The sequence below is a fragment of the Muntiacus reevesi genome, chromosome 3 (assembly GCF_963930625.1).
Source record: "Muntiacus reevesi chromosome 3, mMunRee1.1, whole genome shotgun sequence".
NCBI classification, from domain to species: domain Eukaryota; kingdom Metazoa; phylum Chordata; class Mammalia; order Artiodactyla; family Cervidae; genus Muntiacus; species Muntiacus reevesi.
In genome coordinates, this window is record NC_089251.1 from 48115891 (window position 1) to 48136859 (window position 20969).

Below are 20969 nucleotides of genomic sequence, written 5' to 3' on the forward strand. Positions count from 1 at the left end.
GATTTGGAGTGACGGACATTAAAGCTCCCACAGAGTGTTACAGCTCTCGGGTCTTGGACAGACCTCTCAGGTCTCGAACGGACTGTGTTATAGCTCTTAAATAAATCAGTGTTACAGTTCAGTGTTACAGCTCTATTTTATTTAGATAATAGCAGGAAAAACCATCTTCGAGGCATGAGGGCACGTCGATCCAAAGACGTAAAGAGAAGAGTGCCCCATCGTGTGGGAGAGAGAGCGAGAAGAGCTTTGGCTCCTCTATTTATATGTTTCTCTCTCCCTGGGCCTGTCCTATGTAAATTGGGCCAGCCAGGAGTGTTGTTTGTTTTACCTGAGGTTCTCACTCCAGTCCTCGGACCGTCCTTTGTTCTATTTTCTCAGGCTTTTCCCTCCCAGGTCTTTTAGCCACCATTATGGACCCCTTTTCCCTATTCTAACTACCTAACAAAAGGAAACACTGATATTTTTATTTTATTCTTTTCAGTAGAGAATTTAATGAGGCCCACAAACATGTCTAATTGCTGCTATATCTGAAATATAACACAAACTTGGGCCTTGATAAGCATTTGCAGAACATATTAGATTAATGAATTAGGACTGTGCTGCTTCACAATATTCTTAAAAAAAAAAAAAAAAAAGAGTGGATTAATTTGAGCGCCTAGAGAGACCCAGCATTCAAGATTGGAAAAGGGAAAGATGGTTCTCCAGGGTTTTCCCCAAATCTCACAGGCAGTTTTCTAACTATTTGCTTCACCTGGATTTAGAAGAAGCTTCTATCCAGAAGCACATTTGTAACAGATGCAGAAATGCTGCTGAGGAAATCATGTGCCCTAGTAGAGAACACCACCGTGGTTTCTTGAGCAAGCCAGTTTGCTGAGGGAAGTACAAATCTCTCATACAGAAACAGAATAACATTATCCTCAGTCTCGCATAAAACTTAAGTGTAAGCCAAGGCCTCCCAAAGCCTTCTGCTGGCCTATTCCCTTCAGCGATGGAGAATGGGTTCAACGTACCCACAAGGCTGATGTAATGTAACGTGCAATTGACTTCTACAGTTCAAAGGGACTCCAGCTTTCAGTTCTGGGAACAAGCTGGGTGGGAAAGGACCTGTAAAACAAACCCGAAGCTATTATGCTGTGGCTGAATACTAATTAATGCTGAAGCTGTGCCGAAACCTCTAATACCAACTAAGTCCTATGCCAAGAATCAGAGATGGAGAAGGAAACGGCAACCCACTCTGGTGTTCTTGCCTGGAGAATCCCATGGACAGAGGAGCCTGGCGGGCTACAGACCATGGGGTCGCAAGAGTCAGACACGACTGAGCGACTAAACCACCGATAATCAGAGAAAGCTGTGTGGGTTACTTTCAGTCAGTTCCGTTCAGTTCAGTTCAGTTCAGCTGCTCAGTCGTGTCTGACTCTTTGCGACCCCATGAACCGCAGCACACCAGGCCTCCCTGTCCATCACCAACTCCCGGAGTCCACCCAAACTCATGTCCATTGAGTCGGTGATGCCATCCAACCATCTCATCCTCTGTCATCCCCTTCTCCTCCTGCCCTCAATCTTTCCCAGCATCAGGGTCTTTTCCAATGAGTCAGCTCTTCGCATGAGGTGGCCAAAGCATTGGAGTTTCAGCTTCAGCACCAGTCCTTCCAGTGAACACCCAGGACTGATCTCCTTTAGGATGGACCAGCTGGATCTCCTTGCAGGGGACTCTCAAGAGTTTTCTCCAACACCACAGTTCAAAAGCATCAATTATTCGGTGCTCAGCTTTCTTTATAGTCCAATTCCCACATCCATACATGACCACTGGAAAAACCATAGCCTTGACTATACAGACCTTTGTTGTCAAAGTAATGTCTCTGCTTTTTAATATGCTGTCTAGGTTGGGCATAACTTTCCTTCCAAGGAGTAAGCATCTTTTAATTTCATGGCTGCAGTCACCATCTGCAGTGATTTTGGAGCCCAGAAAAATAAAGTCAGCCACTGTTTCCACTGTTTTCCCATCTATTTGCCATGAAGTTATGGGACCGGATCCCATGATCTTAAGTCTAATTTTTAAAGCTACTGTTTGGTTTTTTCCTCCAAGTGGAATTAAAGAAAATAAACTTCCAGTTATTTGTTATCAAATCTGTACTTTGGCTCTGTAATGGCTTTGTGAAATAATTCTTAAAGATATAGATGCTCAGTTTTAAATAAGAGAACCAACATACTCTTAGAGATCCACTTATACAAAGAGCAATATTGGGTCAAACAATTAAGAAAAAGTCTCATCAGGCAGTCAGGAGTCCTCAGTCTGGGTCCTTGTACCAGCTTTATTCAAGTCATTCTTACAAACTCTCACTGAAGGGACATTTGATTTGTTATAAAAATAATTTTCCAGAAATGCCTGCATTTCATCTTCATGCTCATTTCTAAAGTAGCACAGCTTTAGGAATGGTATTCCTGCTATCTTCCCCAAAGACAAGGAAGTTAGACAGTAAGTACCTGAAGAAAGAAAACCAAAATGTTTTAAGTAGGAAGTCAGCAAAGAAACTGCCTAATATACTGAGGCTATAAAGTGAGCTTTCAAGATTAAGTTTTTTACTTCTTGTTAGTTCCTCAAGCAGTTTACCCTCTGCTGTCCAAGATTTTCCCTCTGAATGGGAACTCCAGAAATGCCAAAGACATTGGTTTTCCAATCCCAGGCCTGTCACTCACTACCTGCGACCTCATCTGAAAAGAGAGCAAGAGAACTAATTTACCTGATGCCTGAGAGGGTTGGAAACCACATTCTATAGAAAAGCAATCAGCTCGCAGTAGAGCACCAGCACATTTGAATCTAAATCCAGTAAATTCCATTTCCATCACTACTTCTAAACCAGAACTTGTACTGTAAGAGTTTCTGTCAGCATTGATCTAATTGGAGAAGGAGGGAAGAACTTAAATTTCTGTCCCACAGCACTTCTGTAGATAATGCCAAAGAATTTTTGGTCCCAGCAGGTATTGGGCAATTCTGTAGTGGTGGTATAACTGAGAAGGGAGGATAATTTTTGACACAATGTCCTGAAGTTAAATTTCCAGAGGTGCTAGTCTAGGAATATTTCACTAGATTTTCTATTAAACAATTCAAATGATGTTCCTAGATGTGTTGAGCATCAATTTAAGATTTGTGGCAATAAAAATAGTTTTTTAAATTCTCATAATAGTCCTCATGAGAACCTGATAAATTTCAAATAAGCGATTCTAAACCCTATCACTTATTATTGAAGATTTACATTAAAGAAAACTTTCTCCATATTTTCAGACCTTGATTTCTTCTAAAATCATTTATTATACAATACCTGTAGTCTTTTTGAACTGTTTCTTCAAATTCTAGTAGACTTTTCTTATCGAAAGTAAGTAATATTTTGTGTGTAAACTATGTTTCAAAGTATTTATACATTTATTCTGTAACTTAGGGAGTAGTAGCAATGATTGCTCTAATCATCAAAGGCTTTCAAGTTCTTTCATTTGTGTTCAGAGCATTATTCATTCTTTTTTTGATGACCCAAATGAATATAAAGTGTCATGCCTATCAAATTAGAACTTGGAATAGAATAGAAGGAGGAGGACATGGCAACCCACTCCAGTATTCTTGCCTGGATGACCAGAGGAGCCTGATGGACTACAGTCCATGGGGTCGCAAAGAGTCGGACACAACTGAGCAACTAAATACAGCACACAACACAACACAGCATAGAACAGAAGACCCTAGGCCTCCAGGGTGACTGTCAAAAAAAAAAAAAAAAAATTATAGCCACAAATAAGACCAGTGACAAGCAGTTCTTAGTTACAGCAGCGGGTTGGTTTCTATTACTGCCAATATGTGGTGGTTAGAATAGGTTGACAGTATAGCAAGTCTAGGAATACAGAAATAAACAATATTCAGAAATGGAGATAGGCAGTTGGTGATTGACAACTTTGGTTCACAGGACAACTGCTCTGGTACCTCAAAGTGTTATGAGAATTTGATAACTGATTCAAAGGAGTCAATGGATCATGAATTGAGAGCTCAGATTCCATGGATTTAGACTTGTCTGAGTAAGCTTCAAAATACTGTTGAAGTGGGCCCACTAAATGTACATGTGTATCATTAGCCAAGGGGCCTGATGGGAAGTTATCCTAAGGCAGAAGGGTCAGCAGCACAGTTTTGACTCCCTGTCAGTAGATTCTCTTTTTTATTGTTATTAAGTGTTTATTGGGGTATAGTTGCTCTACAACATTGTGTTAGTTTGTGCTGTACAGCAAAATGAATCAGCTATATGTTTACACTTCCCCCCCTTTTTAGCCTTCTTTCACATTTAAGTCACCTCACAGCATTGAGTAGAGTTTCCTGTACTATACAGTAGATTCTCATTAATTATCTATTTTATACATGGTATCAATAGTGTCAGTCACTTCAGTAGATTTTGATTGCAGCAGAGGGCCAATTTAAAGCCAAAGGATGCATTCTATTCATTTTGGCCCACAAAGACAGTTACTGCGACTCATTCCTCAGTGTTTTGAGAAGACTATCAACAACAATAAAAAAATAATTTTAGAATTAAAGGTCTAACCCACAAAAATCTTTATAGGAATTTGGGTGTACATGGGAGCAGGACTTCTGACCTTATTAATCAAGTGAAAAGAGATCATTTTTCCCACTTCACTACAAGAGAATGGAAGCAATAAGAAATTGAAAAATAAACATCATTCTTTGGAATAGAAAAAAGGCAGAAGGTCTTCTGTGTATGAATAACAGCATTCTCCAGGGCCTTGGAGGGAATGAGCTGCATGCCAACACTGGAAGCAAAATGGCAGCACTGGAGGCATCACCAGTGGGCTGGAATAGCCTTATCTTCCAGCATGTGAGGACGGGGATTGGTGAATCAAGTCTTTTTCCATTGTAAGTCTAGACATCCATTCAGACAAGCACAAGGAACAGGAGGAATACATTGGCAGATATAGGGGTGGCTCCTGAAAGTTAAATGGGAGAAGGGCCACCAAAACTTACTGGAATGAGAAAATAAAAGAGTTCAGAAGACAGTTCTGTTTTTACCATTTTTTTCTTCTTCTCAATATACTATACTTTATTCTCTTTGCTAAATGGCCATTTTTGTTTCACTGATAGTATTGTAGAAAAGGAGCAACACCATGCACTTCCACATCAACATCTAGCTCCAGAGCCATTAATCCATCAGTATCCCAGTGATGCAAAGAAAAATTCCTATGAGGGAAAATCTAATTATGAGTACAGATGCTACAACATTTACCATCCAGATTTTTCCTATAGTGGTTTCTTCTAGTACCAGTTTAGAGAAAATGGGGGATGGAAAGAATTGGAGGTTTTGCATGCTATAGTTGATGTCTGAAAGAAAGAAAGAAAGTGAAGTTGCTCAGTCGTGTCTGACTCTTTGGGACCCTATAGACTACAGTCCACCAGGCTCCTCTGTCCATAGGATTTCCCAGGCAAGAATAGTGGAGTGGGTTAACATTCCCTTCTCCAGAGGATCTTCTGGCCCAGGGATCGAACCCACAGATCTTACCTCTTCTGCATTGGCAGGCGGGCTCTTTATAACTAGTGCCACCTGAAACTGAACAGTAATTAAGTAACACATATGTTTCTAGAATGATGATCCTCAGAAACATACCATAGAACTGAGGTCCAGGTGAGGTAGAAAAATCATTTTTTTCTCTTTTTTATTTTTTCTCTTTTTTATTATCATAAGTCAAAAAGAAATTAGATACCAGTCTTGAAAAAGTCTGATTATTGTTTAGATATTAAAATGTTAAAGAAAGGAATAATTATAAGATTCAACATTAAAGAATCATGCCTTGGTCCGCTTGCATGAAAGTCATACATAAACAAGTGGTTGCTCTGTAGATACTAAATAAACCTTCCCATATTTTAGATACAAGCTTCACTATATTTTCATGTCAAACATTATGAATATAATAGACCAAGAGATTTTCTAGCATTTTCATTACCATAGTGGCAAGCAAAGTTCACATTTTGAGTCTCAGAGAGTATGTATTACACAGCTATTTCATAAAATAGAGTTCACTGGGCCAGGTTTACTTTTCATTTGAATCAAGCCATGGTAGAAATGATGAAATTATCTTCAAATCATGGAGTACTATGTCAGAAGTGATTTGAAAGATAATATCTTCAAGTGATTACCAAACTTGTTCAAATATGAGGAATTCTTTCTAAGATCAAAACAAAACAAACTTATGGATAAGCAGGTGCTGATAGCAATGTAATTGACTGAGAAATTACACTGTGTGAAATAGCTATCATGAATTGAAAAATGCTTTTCAAAAATTTTTATTATGTTAAATATACTTCATTGAATTGTGCTTAAGTGAGTAAATCATTAGTGAAAATGAAAGCTGCTCAGTCATGTCCAACTCTTTGCAACCCCATGAATTGTAGCCCGCCAGGCTGCTCTGTCCATGGGATTCTCCAGGCAAGAATACTGGAGTGGATTGCCATTTCCTTCTCCAGAGGATCTTCCCAACCCACAGATCAAACTAGGGTCTCCCGCATTGTGGGCAGAGCCATCAGGGAAACACCCCTCCAAACCTCAACCACTAAACATATCCTCAAATGAAACTCCACAGTTACCATACCTCCAGCCTCCTCTTGGAGAAAAGAAATGCTTTGAACTAAACTAAGCTTTTCTCCTAGTTTTTATTGCCAAGACATCTATATACTAGCAAAATATAATATGATACATAATTTACTTTTATAATAGAAATAATTGCCCAAATATTGAAGGTTTTTTTTTCTTTCTTTCAAAATGAAAATCAACATTTGGCTCTAATATTTTAAACCCTGCTTTACTATTTGAACCAATTTTGCAAAACGACACATTATCAGAATCATTCACTTCACCACTTGGTAAGCTGCATTCATATCTGCAGCTTATTTTAAAAGATAAGTTTCATGTATTGGCCATGCTAAGAGTTATAGAGCCTTAAAACATCTGAAGGGCAGTGTGGTGAGGCTCCACTTGACTGAACAAGACATTCACATCCTGTTTGTCAAGATTCCTAATGCATTTTTCATTATCATTCCAGTCACTCATTGACTCCCAGTATAACATATTGATTCGATTTTCAGAAGGAGTCTGGAGATGAGATAATGAAGCAATTAAGTAGTTTTTCAAAGGATAACCACTGTCACCTAAAATCATTAAAGAAGAATAAAATACCTACAATCCTCTACCATATCAAAGCTAATTTGTAACTGATTAAAGAGTCAGCTTCCAGAAACATTGAGACTTGGAAAATTGAAAAAATTTGGAAAAATATACTAACTGAAATACTTTTTAGAAATGTCTATACACAGTTAGGATTTGTTGTGAATTCACTTCTGTCCTGGATATGTTTCAGTAATAGCTGCAGCTCTGTACCACATCCTTGAAATGTTTACTTTAAAAATTAATGCCCTATATAAATTCTCTGGGCTTCCCAGGTGGCGCTAGTGGTAAAGAACCCATCTGCCAATGCAGGAGACATAAGAGACACAGGTTCCTGGATTGGGAAGATCACTTGGAGGAGGATATGACAACCCACTCCAGTATTCTTGCCTGGAGAATCCCATGAATGGAGGAACCTGGAGGGCAAATGTCAATAGCATCGCAAAGAGTCAGACATGACTGAAGTGACTTAGCACACCCACATACTTTATACTCTTTGGGCATATTCCTGTAGTAGGGTGTTGCTTTGTGGAAAACTGATGTGAATTTTAAAGCATTCATATAAGGCTGACTCAGGAGACCGAAAAAAGAAAACAATTATCTCTCCCTAAAAGAAACAGTGAGGTGGAGAGTCTGTTTTAAATAGAAAGTTCCAATATGACTCTTCACCCTGGTACGTTAATTCAAGTCATTGACATGGTATAAATGTGACAATGAAATGCATAAACAGGAGAAGTAAAAATTTACAAGCTGTCAAAAATGTGTACAACCAGGTGAGTTAAAAATCATCCATCTTCTGTAGAATTGCAAGAGAACCCAACTGACCCTGAAGTAAATCTGCTCAGAGCAAGTCCCATGTGACTCTAACAAATTAAGTCTGTTTGACTTTCTGTAAGAGGTAGGGGTTCAGGTACTTCCTTTTCTCAGGTGTGGACAATAACTTACACGACTGATAACACACATTTTTTAACAAAAGAGAAGGGTGGGTTTCTGTCTAATCAAGACTGAAGGCAAGCTTTCATTTAGTCAAACTCTTCCTGCTCTATTCCAAGAATCTTATTCTGAAAAAATGTCTTGAATCACTAGTAAAGTGGCTTTCAATGTAATCTTTGGATGTGTATTCCAAGAGGTCATGGAAACAGGAATAGGAAAGTAGAGGTAGTTAGAATTGGTAACTGTGCCATGATTCAAACAAGAGCAGTCACCCCAACTGTGGGCTTCTATACAAGATAATAAAGAATGCAGTTGCAAGCATAAGTTTCAAAATCCATTTTTATTATCTTATTATAGATGAAACCTAGACAGCATATTAAAAAGCAGAGTCATTACTTTGCCAACAAAGGTCTGTCTAGTCAAGGCTATGGTTTTTCCAGTAGTCGTGTATGGAGGTGAGAGTTGGACTATAAAGGAAGCTGAGCACCAAAGGATCGATGCTTTTGAAATTTCATGTTGGAGAAGACTCTTGAGAGTCCCCTGGACTGCAAGGAGATCCAACCAGTCCATCCTAAAGGAGATCAGTCCTGAGTGTTCGCTGGAATGCCTGATGTTGAAGCTGAAATTCCAATACTTTGGCTACCTGATGTGAAGAGCTGACTCATTGGAAAAGACCCTAATGCTGGGAAAGATTGAGGGCAGGAGGAGAAGGGGACAAAAAAGGATGCGATGATTGGATGGCATCACCAACTCAATGGACATGAGTTTGAGTAAACTCTGGGAATTGGTGATGGACAGGGAGGCCTGGCGTGCTGTGGTCCATGGGGTCACAAAGAGTTGGACACGAGAGTGACTGAACTGAACCAAATAGATGAAACTTCAGTTCTAGAAGAAAGAAGTTGCACAAAGTCTATTAAGTTATTAGAAAGAGGATCAGGAACAGACGCTAATCCCAGATCATACAGATAAGTGAGATGGTACAAGGTATGTATATCACCTTTCATGGCCCTAATAGTCTTCAAGTGCAGAACTGTTCCTTTAAGTCCTAGGGAAACTGCAGAAAGCTTTTTGGGAGTGAGTAGAGTATAAGTTTTTCTGTCTTGGTGCAGGAAGAATTAAGCAAGAGGCAGAGTGAAAAGTAAGAGTTCATTAGAATAGGATACTTGTGAGATAGAAGTAGGTAGGCATGGGAGGTCTACCCTAAGAACTTCAGTTCAGTTCAATTCAGTTCAGTTGCTCAGTCGAGTCCGACTCTTTGTGACCCCCATGGACTGTAGCATGCCAGGTTTGCCTGTCCATCACCAATTCCCAGAGCTAGATTAAACTCATGTCCATCGAGTCGGTAGTGCCATCCAACCATCTCATCCTCTATCATCCCCTTCTCCTGCCTTCAATCTTTCCCAGCATCAGGGTCTTTTCAAATGAGTCAGTTCTTCCCATCAGGTGGCCAAAGTATTGGAGTTTCAGCCTCAGCATCAGTCCTTCCTATGAATACTTAGGACTGATTTCCTTTAGGATGGACTGATTGGATCTTCTTGCTGTCCAAAGGACTCTCAAGAGTCTTCTCCAACACCACAGTTCAAAAGCATCAATTCTTTGACTCTCAGCTTCCTTTATAGTCCAACTCTCACATCCATACAGGACTACTGGAAAAACCATAGCTTTGACTGGCCTGACCTTTGTCAGTAAAGTAATATCTCTGCTTTTTAATATGCTGTCTGGGAACTTAGTGGGTTATAGTTTTATAATCAAAGTAAAAGTGGGGAGGGAGAAAAGACCACCTTCTTCCTCATCCATGAGTAAACATCAGGCTTAAACCATCAGCTCTTGTTAGGGAAATTAAATATATAGTCTTTTCTAGGCCTCAGAGGCAAAGCAGGGCAGGCCTCTGACCTTGCTTTTAACCTGGCTGGACATGCCCTGACTGTGAGTGGCACCTGACTGCCTGCGGTGAGTGCAAGCCTTGCAGCACCATAGACAAGATAAGTGACAAAGCTTGAAATTGTTGAGCCCCTGGAAGGACCCTGGCCAACCAAGCCCCAGGCTTAACGACATTCCAAGTTTTACATGACAAAACAAACAGCATTAGCATAAAATCAGAGCTGCAGTTTGCTCACAAGTAGATGATAATATCAGTTTGCATCTTGGGATTGTAAGTGGGAAAACTGAACTGCAAATTTTGAAATTTCACCCACGGAGCAGACCCACTGCCTGAAACTCTCTCCCAACTGGGACTCCAGATGTGCTTGACATGGGACTTCCCAGCACTGTTTAAGCCTGGATGTTGGTCAAAACCCAATTTGTTGATGTATCCTGTGCCGTTTCTATTTCTCTTTTCTTTTAATGTTAGTATATTGAAAGTAAGCTAGAAAATTTTCTAGTAAATATTGGTATTAATTGTTTATATATAACTAGTGGCTTATTTTGTTAACAAATCCTTTGAACTTGAGACAAAAGTGAAAACTTTTGCAAAACAGCTCCTCCTCAATGTCAGGTGGCGGAGTCTTCTTGTCCTTACTTGGTCAAACTGGGACTGTCAAGGTGCTGTGGAAATGAGTGAAAACGGGGCAGCCAGTGCTTAAATATGGTAAATCATCTCAGGTTTCATTATAATGTCACCTTTCGCCTATTCTCCCCGATATTTAGTACATGCAGAACAAGCCCTTTCTCAAGGATCCTTAACTTGCTAACTTCAACGGGCAACATGCAGGTCTTATTCCAACATTGCTTGGTTGTTCGGAGCCATGTCTTATGCTACTTTTACATGGTTTTGTCACCAAGCAAGTTAGCTTGGTTTTGTTGCTAGGCAAGCTTGCCTGGCTTTGTTGTTAAGCAAGCCTCTTTTCTTGACTGATCATTAACTTACAGAGGTCTCCTATATTTTTTCCCTATTTATAATACCCTAGTGGAGAAGGAAATGGCAACCCACTCCAGTATTCTTGCCTGGAGAATCCTGTGGACAGAGGAGCCTGGTGGGCTGCTGTCCGTGGGGTCGCAGAGTCGGACACGACTGAAGCGACTTAGCATGCACGCATGCACTGGAGAAGTAAACGGCAACCCACTCCAGTGTTCTTGCCTGGAGAATCCCAGGGAAAGAAGAGCCTGAAGGGTTGCTGCCTATGGGGTCGCACAGAGTCGGACACGACTAAAGTGACTTAACAGCAGCAACAGTGGAATTAACTATCTAAATAACTTACTCTCTCCCTGTTACTAGGATATAATAATGTCTATCCAAATTCTCCCATGGCTCACAGTTTTCTTGGTTTTATTTTAAATTTTGTTTTATGAATAACTTCAACCTCATATTCTGATTTATGACCAAATTATAACATATCATTCATAATTTATGTCATTAATTTAATGAAATTTGGCTATTCTTAGCACATTTCCCAATCTCCCACACCCCACTCCTCCAATTTCTTTTACACACCTCCCATTTCTCTCTTATACACACATACAAACACATGCATTTTATAATTTCATAACTCTTCCATGCCTCTTGCATGTTGTCTTGATAGTATAATAATCTTAACAATAAATTAATATGCTGCAGTGTTGGAGAGTATGTGCACTTATTTGGAAAGCGTTTGCACATTTTCTCCTAAAAGACTTCCGAAAATGGCCTAAAGTTTCTTAGGTAAAACACCCTCCTCAGGATCCTACTCCACTCTTCAAGTCTCAAAATATCACCACTTTAAAATTAGATCTATCTTTCCAGTATGAACTCACACTCACTTCACTTCACTTCAGTTGCTCAATCATGTCCGACTCTTTGCGACCCCATGGACTGCAGCACACCAGGCCTCCCTCTCCATCACCAACTTCCAAGTTTACTCAAATTCATGTCCATTGAGTTGGTGATGCCATCCAACCATCTCTTTCTCTGTCTTCCCCTTCTCTGCCCTCAATCATTCCCAGCATCAGGGTTTTTACAAATGAGCCAGTTCTTCCCATCAGGTGGCCAAAGTACTGGAGTTTCAGCCTCAGCATCAGTCCTTCCTATGAATATTTAGGACTGATTTCCTTTAGGATGGACTGGTTGGATCTCCTTGCTGTCCAAGGGACTCTCAAGAGTCTTCTCCAACACCACAGTTCAAAAGCATCAATTCTTTGGCTCTCATCTTTCTTTATAGTCCAACTCTCACATCCATACATGACCGCTGGAAAAACCATAGCCTTGACTAGACGGACCTTTGTTGGCAAAGTAATGAATCTGCTTTTTAATGTGCTGTCTAGGTTGGTCATAACTTCCCTTCCAAGGAGTAAGCGTCTTTTAATTTCATGGCTGCAATCACCATATGCAGTGATTTTGGAGCCCCCCCAAAATAAAGTTTGACACTGTTTCCACTGTTTCCCCATCTATTTGCCATGAAGTGATGGGACCAGATGCCATGATTTTCATTTTCTGAATGTTGAGTTTAAGCCAACTTTTTCACTCTCCTCCTTCACTTTCATCAAGAGGCTCTTTAGTTCTTCATTTTCTGCCATAAGAATGGTGTCATCTGCATATCTGAGGTTGTTGATATTTCTCCCAGCAATCTTGATTCCAGCTTGTGCTTCTTCCAGCCCATTATTTCTCATGATGTACTCTGTATATAAGTTAAATAAGCAGGGTGACAATATACAGCCTTGACGTACTCCTTTTCCTATGTGGAACCAGTCTGTTGTTCCAGGTCCAGTTCTAACTGTTGCTTCCTGACCTGCATACAGGTTTCTCGAAAGGCAGGTCAGGTGGTCTGGTATTCCCATCTCTTTCAGATTTTCCAGTTTATTGTGATCCACACAGTCAAAGGCTTTGGCATAGTCAATAAAGCAGAAGTAGATGTTTCTCTGGAACTCTCTTGCTTTTTCAATGATCCAGCAGAGGTTGGCAATGTGATCTCTGTTTCCTCTGCCTTTTCTAAAACCAGCTTGAACACCTGGGAGTTCATGCTTCAGGTATTTCTGAAACCTGGCTTGGAGAATTTTGAGCATTATTTTACTAGCGTGTGAGATGAGTGCAATTGTGCAGTAGTTTGAGCATTCTTTGGCATTGCCTTTCTTAGGGATTGGATTGAAAACGGACCTTTTCCAGTCCTGTGGCCACTACTGAGTTTTCCAAATTTGCTGGCATATTGAGTACAGCACTTTCACAGCATCATCTTTTAGGATTTAAAATCGCTCAACTGCAATTCCATCACCTACACTAGCTTTGTTCATAGTGATGCTATCTAAGGGCCACATGACTTCACATTCCAGGATGTCTGGCTCTAGGTGAGTGATCACACCATCGTGATTATCTGGGTTGTGAAGATCTTTTTTGTACAGTTCTTCTGTGTATTCTTGCCACCTCTTCTTAATATCTTCTGCGTCTGTTAGGCCCATACAATTTCTGTCCTTTATCGAACCCATTTTTGTATGAAATATTCCCTTGGTATCTCTAATTTTCTTGAAGAGATCTCTAGTCTTTCCCATTCTTGTTTTCCTCTATTTCTCTGCATTGATGGCTGAGGAAGGCTTTCTTATCTCTCCTTGCTATTCTTTGGAACTCTGCATTCAAATGGGTATATCTTTCCTTTTCTCCTTTGCATTTGGCTTCTCTTCTTTTCACAGCTATTTGTAAGCCCTCCTCAGACAGTCATTTTGCTTTTTTGCATTTCTTTTCCATAGGGATGATCTTGATCCCTGTCTCCTGTACAATGTCAGAACCTCCGTCCATAGTTCATCAGGCACTCTGTCTATTAGATCCTGTCCCTTAAATCTATTTCTCCCTTCCACTGTATAAGTAAATCTTTAATTCAATTTTTTGTTGATGGTGAAGCTGTGTTCACTCCCTGCTATTTACCTGGGGCCAAACTATGGTGGAGGTAATGAAGATAATGGTGACCTCCTTCAAAAGATCCCACGCATGTACTGCTATACTCAGCGCCCCCAACCCTGCAGCAGGCCACCGTCAACCCACACCTCTGCTGGAGACTCCTGGACACTCCCGGGCAAGTGTGAGTCTGTCTCTTGTGGGGTCACTGCTACCTTCTCCTGTGTTCTGGGGTGCACAAGCTTCTGTTATATCCTCCAAGAGTGTATTTCCCAGTCCTGGTGGTCTATGGTGGGGTTAGTGGCAATCTCCTCAAAGAAGCCTCATGGCATACCCACGTCTGCTGCACCCAGAGCCCCTGTCCCCGCGTCAGTCCGCCACTGACCTGAGCCTCCACAGGAGATGCTCAGACACAGTTCTGTCTCAGCCTCTGTGGGGGCCCTGGGTTCTGTTGCACACAAGGTTTGTTTGTGCCCTCTGGGCGTCTCTGGTGGGAATGGGGTTTTATTCTAAACACGAATTCACCTCTTCTACCATCTTGCTGGCTTTGCTCTTGGATGTGGGGTACCTCCTCACAGCTGCTCCTGCAAAGTGTAGCCACTGCTCCTGACCTTGGATGTGGGGTATCTCCACATGGCCGATCGCCCAGCCGCAGCCGCGGCTCACAGCTCTAGCACCACGCTCAGTCAACTCACACTAACTAAACTCAAATGAAAAAACTCTCTCGAGCTTAAGTAATTTAGTCTACATTGTGAGCCTGTATGTTTTTCACATACAGAGTCACAATGAGAGAGGAGGTAAATGGGTCCCCAGGCTGAGCAGCTGGAGCTTGTTTCCTGTTGACATACTTGAAGGAGAAGATTAAGGCAGGAACAGAGAGGAGTTGAACTCTGCTTGAGTGAAAAGACAAGAAGACTCCATTTTTCTTTTTTTGAAGTCTATTAACTTATTGAGTAAAAACAAGTCATTGTCAAACATATTAAATTCAGTTTTGTTCAAATTTGGCTGATGTCCATTTGCAGCAGAGGTGAATGGGGGGAAAGAAAAGACACAGTGATGCTGGCTAAGGGACACCGAACAAGACCATCTTCCCTTAATTATAAAAGCGGGCATCACACAGCCAGCATGAGCCGTTAGCAAAAGGGAACGTGGTGTTGAATGAGCAGCAATAAAACCAAAGTAAGTGCAAGCTAGGAAGAAGAGACAGGCCAGAGCTTTTAGAAGGCAAAATGCAGCAGGGGCTGCTTGGAGAGCAGCATTGGGCAAGAACTGCTGGCTCACTTGGGGAACGCTGTGACCATGTCGTAGCCTTCGGGTGGAGTGACCCGCTTCCAGGCATGCTTTTCACAGTAGATCTGGTCCTCCACGAAGAAAGGGCCCTTCTCTTTCAGGCTGGTGCCCAGTCAGTGCACAGGTAACGCAGGGTGGCGGTGATGATCCCGCAGCGTCATGAGCACGCCAACGCGGGTGCCACATCTGTCACACACGGGCAGCTTCTAGGCATTTCCAATCGATGCAACCACTTTGGTGACCAGAGCCTTAACACTTCTGAATCCTGAGGACTTGTTGGGATCCCCTTTCTCCTCAGACTCCAGAATTTCCTGCAATACCAGGAATGAAGTGGACTGTTTCAGAGGCTCATTTATCTCCTGTTTCTCCTGGAGCATCTTGTAAACTTCAGATTCTTTGTCGATGAGGAGTCCGCTTGGAAGCTGAGAATGGTCTAAGGCTTTGCCATTTGTCTCCTGCCCGCTGGCTGCTGTCTTTGACTCCAGGGCATTGTTGAAGCTGGAGATGTTTTCAAAGGAGTAGGGGCCAGCTGGGTTGTTGTACTGGTTTGTGATGACCCTAGGGGCAGAGCTGGAGGCAAGTGAGGCGGTAAAGGGCCCAGTACTGCAGCTGGGGGTGTTTCCTACATGGAGGGCCTCTTGGGACTCAGAGGCGAAATTCATCTTGTTTGGGTAATGTTTCCCTTCCTCTGTCACCAGAGGAGACCAGATTTTCTGTTCAGGTCTGGCTGCTGGGAGAGTCATGTTGTCTGTGCAGCCCTTGATTTTGTTCTGACTTTCCAAGTGTGTCATATTGCTGGTATTTTCCCCATGGATGGCTGTGATTACATCTCCAACACATAAATCACCTACAGCAGCTTCCTTCCAGGAGTGACCCAGGAAATGGAGAGAGGCTGTTCAAAGTCCTTTCCCCTCAAGAGGTGGAAGACCCAGGGTCCTGGGCCCTGGAGGACTATTTGCTGGGTTGTCATGGAATGGGGACAGTGGGTGGAACCTGAGGGGACAGGTGGGGCAGGACACGGAAGGGTGCGCTGGGCTCCCTGGGAGCTGCTGGAGAAAGAGTACACGGCATGGGCCTAGGGAACCTGGGGCGTGTGGGAGCTGGGCAGGAGGAGCCCACATTTTTTTTTTCTTTAGGTCAAAGAGATCTCCCTAACTCCCCATTTGCCTAAAGGTTCCTCAGGGGTCAAAAAAGGGAGGAGGCACTAGCCCATACTCTGTCTACCAACCTCACAGAGAACCTCGTGCTGGAATTCATTTTGGCTAAAAGATGTGAGTGCATATCAGAGAGGGCCCTGAGTCAGACAAAATATGGGCACAAAACAAGATGAAACAACATGGTTGGCCAGAGGGAACTAGGAAAACTGCCCTCTTATAAGCAATTTAAGCCACCACAAAAACGCAACTCTCTCTGAGCCTGCCAGTATGTCTTTCCACATGTACTTTGCTTCTAGTAAATGATTTACCTGCTTCACCACCTTTTGTCTCTTTGATAAATTCTTTCTTCAAAGGAGACAAGCACCAAGGTCCTGCATCAAACCAATGGGGTCTCATGGTCTAATGGTTAGGATTCGGCACTCTCACTTCCATGACCTGGGTTTGATCCCTGGTCAGGGAACTAAGATCCTGCTTCAAGTCGCATCCCATGCCTCCAACCACCCCCTGCCCCCGCAATCAATAGAAGGCCTAATTATATTCAGTTTGCCATTTTATTAATTTAAATAAAGAGAAATATATTGCCTTGAGTGTAGACTCAAGTCTTTTTGGTATTCTATGAAATGTGGCTGCAAAGTTGACACCTTACAGATATAGGTCTATGAAGCTTTGTTCATATCTTTTTTGTTACTCCATAATATGGGGGAATTTGATCTCTGTATTTGTCTTGTCTACCAGACAGTGCAGTGGCAGAGATTGGGTCACATAATCTCCTCACCAACAGACCTAAGACTGTTTCTCAACCAGAGATTGAGCTCAGTACATGTCACTAAATGAGGTAAAGGTAGAAAAGTTGATCTGAAAGTTAAAATGGTTAGATATAAAGAGATGCCAGATTAGGTGAGAGTAGAAGGATGAGAGATTTAAAAATCACTATGCTTACCATGCAATACAAGACATAACTAAAAATATGAGTCTGAGGACAGAAAACAAAATTCTTCAGTCATATTTGCTCCATATCCAGTCAAAATCTAGAGCACAGGAACTGTGGCATTTTAAAATTGAGGATGTGCTGAGTCTCTTCTTTATGAACCTATGTATCTATTCTCCACTATACAACACAGCACTTTGAGTTGGCTTCAGCCAATAGAGGGCATAGCAGACGATTCAAGGAAAGGAGAAGAATGAGGTTATTCTGCCTATTCCTGAGATACCTGGTGAGGGAGCAGGTGGGGAGGGCTCCATGGGCTGGATTTGTCTCATGGCCGATGGTCTCAGATCCTGTCAGACTACTTTTATATGTATTTCTCTCCTTGTAGTAAATATACTTGTTTCTATTCGGGGGTAATGTCAACCTTCCTTCACCAGCTCTAGGGTTCTCTGTTACCTGCGCTCACTTTTCCAAATAGATTATTTAAAACACCCAGTTTTTATATGCGATCAGCTTCCTTCTGGGACTCTGAGACTTTCAAGAGTTAAGAAAATAATTACACAAAAATTATTGCCTACTTGTACTGGTCATCACAACTATGGCCATTTCCTAAGTACAGTCCATAGGATACTCAAGGTTTGGGGGATTGATATGCCATATATAATATTTTATATGCTTGGATACTTTTTTTACTGTTGAACTTTGAAATTTGGATAAGTGGGATACATTGAGGTTCAATTACAGATTTGTTAGGGATAACATCCAGAGATTACTTTAAAATATAACACTCAGGTCTAGAAATATCTGACAAAGTTGAGGATATCTTGGTAAGGAATTATAATTTAAAAAGCAATTTTTTTCCTTCAAGATAAATTGAAATCCTCTGTCCAGGTGAATTTCCAGGCAAGAAAACAGAAGTGGATAGTCATTTCCATATCCAGGGGATCTTCCCAACCCGAGGATCAAACCCATGACTCCTGCATAACAGACAGATTTTTACTTGCTGAGCCACTGAGGTCCTCGAGGTGAGCTGGGTGACAAAAATCACTAGATCAGTCAGCCCACAATATCTCCTAAACCTGAAATTGTCTTTTGCTCATTACCAGACATGGAACAATGAACTGGTCAAAATTGGGAAAGAAGTATATCAAGGCTATATACTTTCACCCTGTTTATTTAACTTAGATGCAGAGTACATCAAGCGAAATGCTGGAATGGGTGAAGCTCAAGCTGAAATCAAAATTGCCAGGAGAAATACTGAGAACCACAGATATGCAGATGACAGCACCCTAATGGCAGAAAGCAAAGGGGAACTAAAGAGCCTCTTGATGAAGGTGAAAGAAGAGAGTGAAAAATTTGGCTTAGAACTCAGCACTTAAAGAACTGAGATCATAGCATCCAGTCCCATCACTTCAGCGCAAACAAATGGGAAAAAAAATGAAAACATTGATAGACTTGATTTTGGGGGGTTCCAAAATCACTGCAGACAATGACTACAGCCACGTACTTAAAAGACTCTTGCTCCTTGGAAGAAAAGTTATGACAAACCTATATAGTGTATTTAAAAAAAGAGACATCACTTTGCTGACAAAGGTCCGTGTAGCAAAATGATGGTTTTTCCGGTAGCCATGTACATATGTGAAAGTTGGACATAAAAAAGGCTGAGCACCAAAGAGTTGATGCATTCAGACTGTGGTGCTGGAGAAGACTCTTGAGAGTCCCTTGGCCTGCAAAGAAATCAAACCAGTCAATGCTAAAGGAATAAACCCTGAATATTGATTGGAAGGACTGATGCTGACCCTGAAGCTCCAATACTTTGGCCACCTGATGTGAAGAGCTGACTCACTGGAAAAGACCCTGATTCTGGGAAATATTAAGCATAAAGTGATAACTCTGCTTTTTAATACATTTTCTATGTTTGTCATAGCTTTTCTTCCAAGGAGCAAGTGTCTTTTAATTTCATGACTGCAGTCACCACCCGCAGTGATTTTGGAGCCCAAGAAAATAAAATCTGTCACAGTTTCCATTTTTCTTCCCATCTATTTGCCATGAAGCGATGGGACCAGATGCCATGATCTTAGTTTTTTGAATGTTTCATTTTAAGCCAACTTTTTCACTCTCCTCTTTCACCTTCATCAAGAGATTGTTTTGTTCCTCCTTTCTTTCTGACATTAAAGTGTTATCATCTGCATATCTGAGGTTGTTGATATTTCTCCCAGCAATCTTGATTCCAGGCTATGAGTCATCCAGCCCTGCATGTCACGTGATGTACTCTGCGTATAAGTTAAATAAGCAGGGTGACAATAGACAGCCTTGACATACTCCTTTCCCAGTTTGGAACTAGTCCATTGTTCCATGTCCACTCCTAACTGTTGCTTCTTTTCCTGCATACAGGTTTCTCAGGAGGCAGGTGAGGTGGTCTGGTATTTCCCATTCTTCAAGAATATCCCAGTTTGCTGTGATCCATACACTCAAGGGCTTTAGTACAGTCAATAAAGAGAAGTAGATTTTGCTTTGGAATTTCCTTGCTTTTTCTATGCTCCAGCAGATGTTGGCAATTTGATTTCTGATTCCTCTGCCTTTTCTACATCCAGTTTGTACATCTGGAAATTCTCAATTCATATCCTGCTAAAACCTAGCTTCAAGCATTTTGAACATTACCTTACAAGCACATAAGGTCATATGCTAGGATTTTAGCACACTTGTACAGTAGTTTGAATATTCTTTGGCATTGCCCTTCTTTGGGATTGGAAAGAAAATTGACCTTTTCCAGTCCTGTGGCCACTGCTGAGTTTTTCAAATTTGCTGGCTATAAATAGCACTAAAAATTGTTCTTTCATTTTTTTGCTATTGACAGTAATTAAACTTCTGTATAGTAAGAAGTTAATGTTTTCTTAAGGCCATTATGTTTTTGTAGTAATTAAATAAATAAACATTAAATACAACTACAAACCAATTAGAGATGTTTTATGTGGGGGGTGTTTTAAGAAGCTTCTAAAATTACATCTTATTTGGTGTTATAGTAAAACAGAGGGTAAATAAGTACTATTTCTTCTGAGAAATCTTTAACTTTCTCTAGTCTCTCCAAAGCAAATTGACACCAGTGTATGAATTCTGTTGTACCTTACAGGGTCCCACTATGGTGTCAAATTTTGGCACGTGTTGTGGAAAGATTTTTTTGGCGCCCTTGAAACAATTGTAATCTAGAGAGTAAAAGGATACTTGCTTAGAATGCTGAAATTGCTAATCCTGTGACCTCAGCACCACAGTTTAATCTACAATAGAGCAATTTCATGTTTGTTTGTTTGTTTGTTCCCCCCTGTGGAATGATGGCATAGACAAGTTTAAATATATGGCATACAGATGGAGTACAAGCAGATGGAAATTTTCAAACAGTTAAATAATAATAATTCGAAGTGTGCAGTTAAAAAAAATATTTTAGGTCCACTGCATTCAAGGAAAGATAAAAGAGATACCATGAAATTCTGTCTTCCCCAAACCTATAGCAAACATGCATATGTAAGATATTTCTTTCAATTCTTATATACACAAGGCCCACAGGTCACAGTAAAGAATGATTTGTTACATTTTTTCTAATTGAAAAAAAAAAGTGTGATCTTGATTTTCAAACATGAAAAATGACTGTAAATATAACTAACTCAAAC

The 20969-nt window shown here is 41.0% G+C and overlaps 1 pseudogene; it reads right to left on the reverse strand.

Moving 5' to 3' along the window:
• Positions 1–15206: 15206 nt before the first annotated feature.
• On the reverse strand, positions 15207–16189 carry LOC136162830 (PDZ and LIM domain protein 1 pseudogene; annotated as a pseudogene).
• Between the last annotated feature and the right edge of the window lie 4780 nt (positions 16190–20969).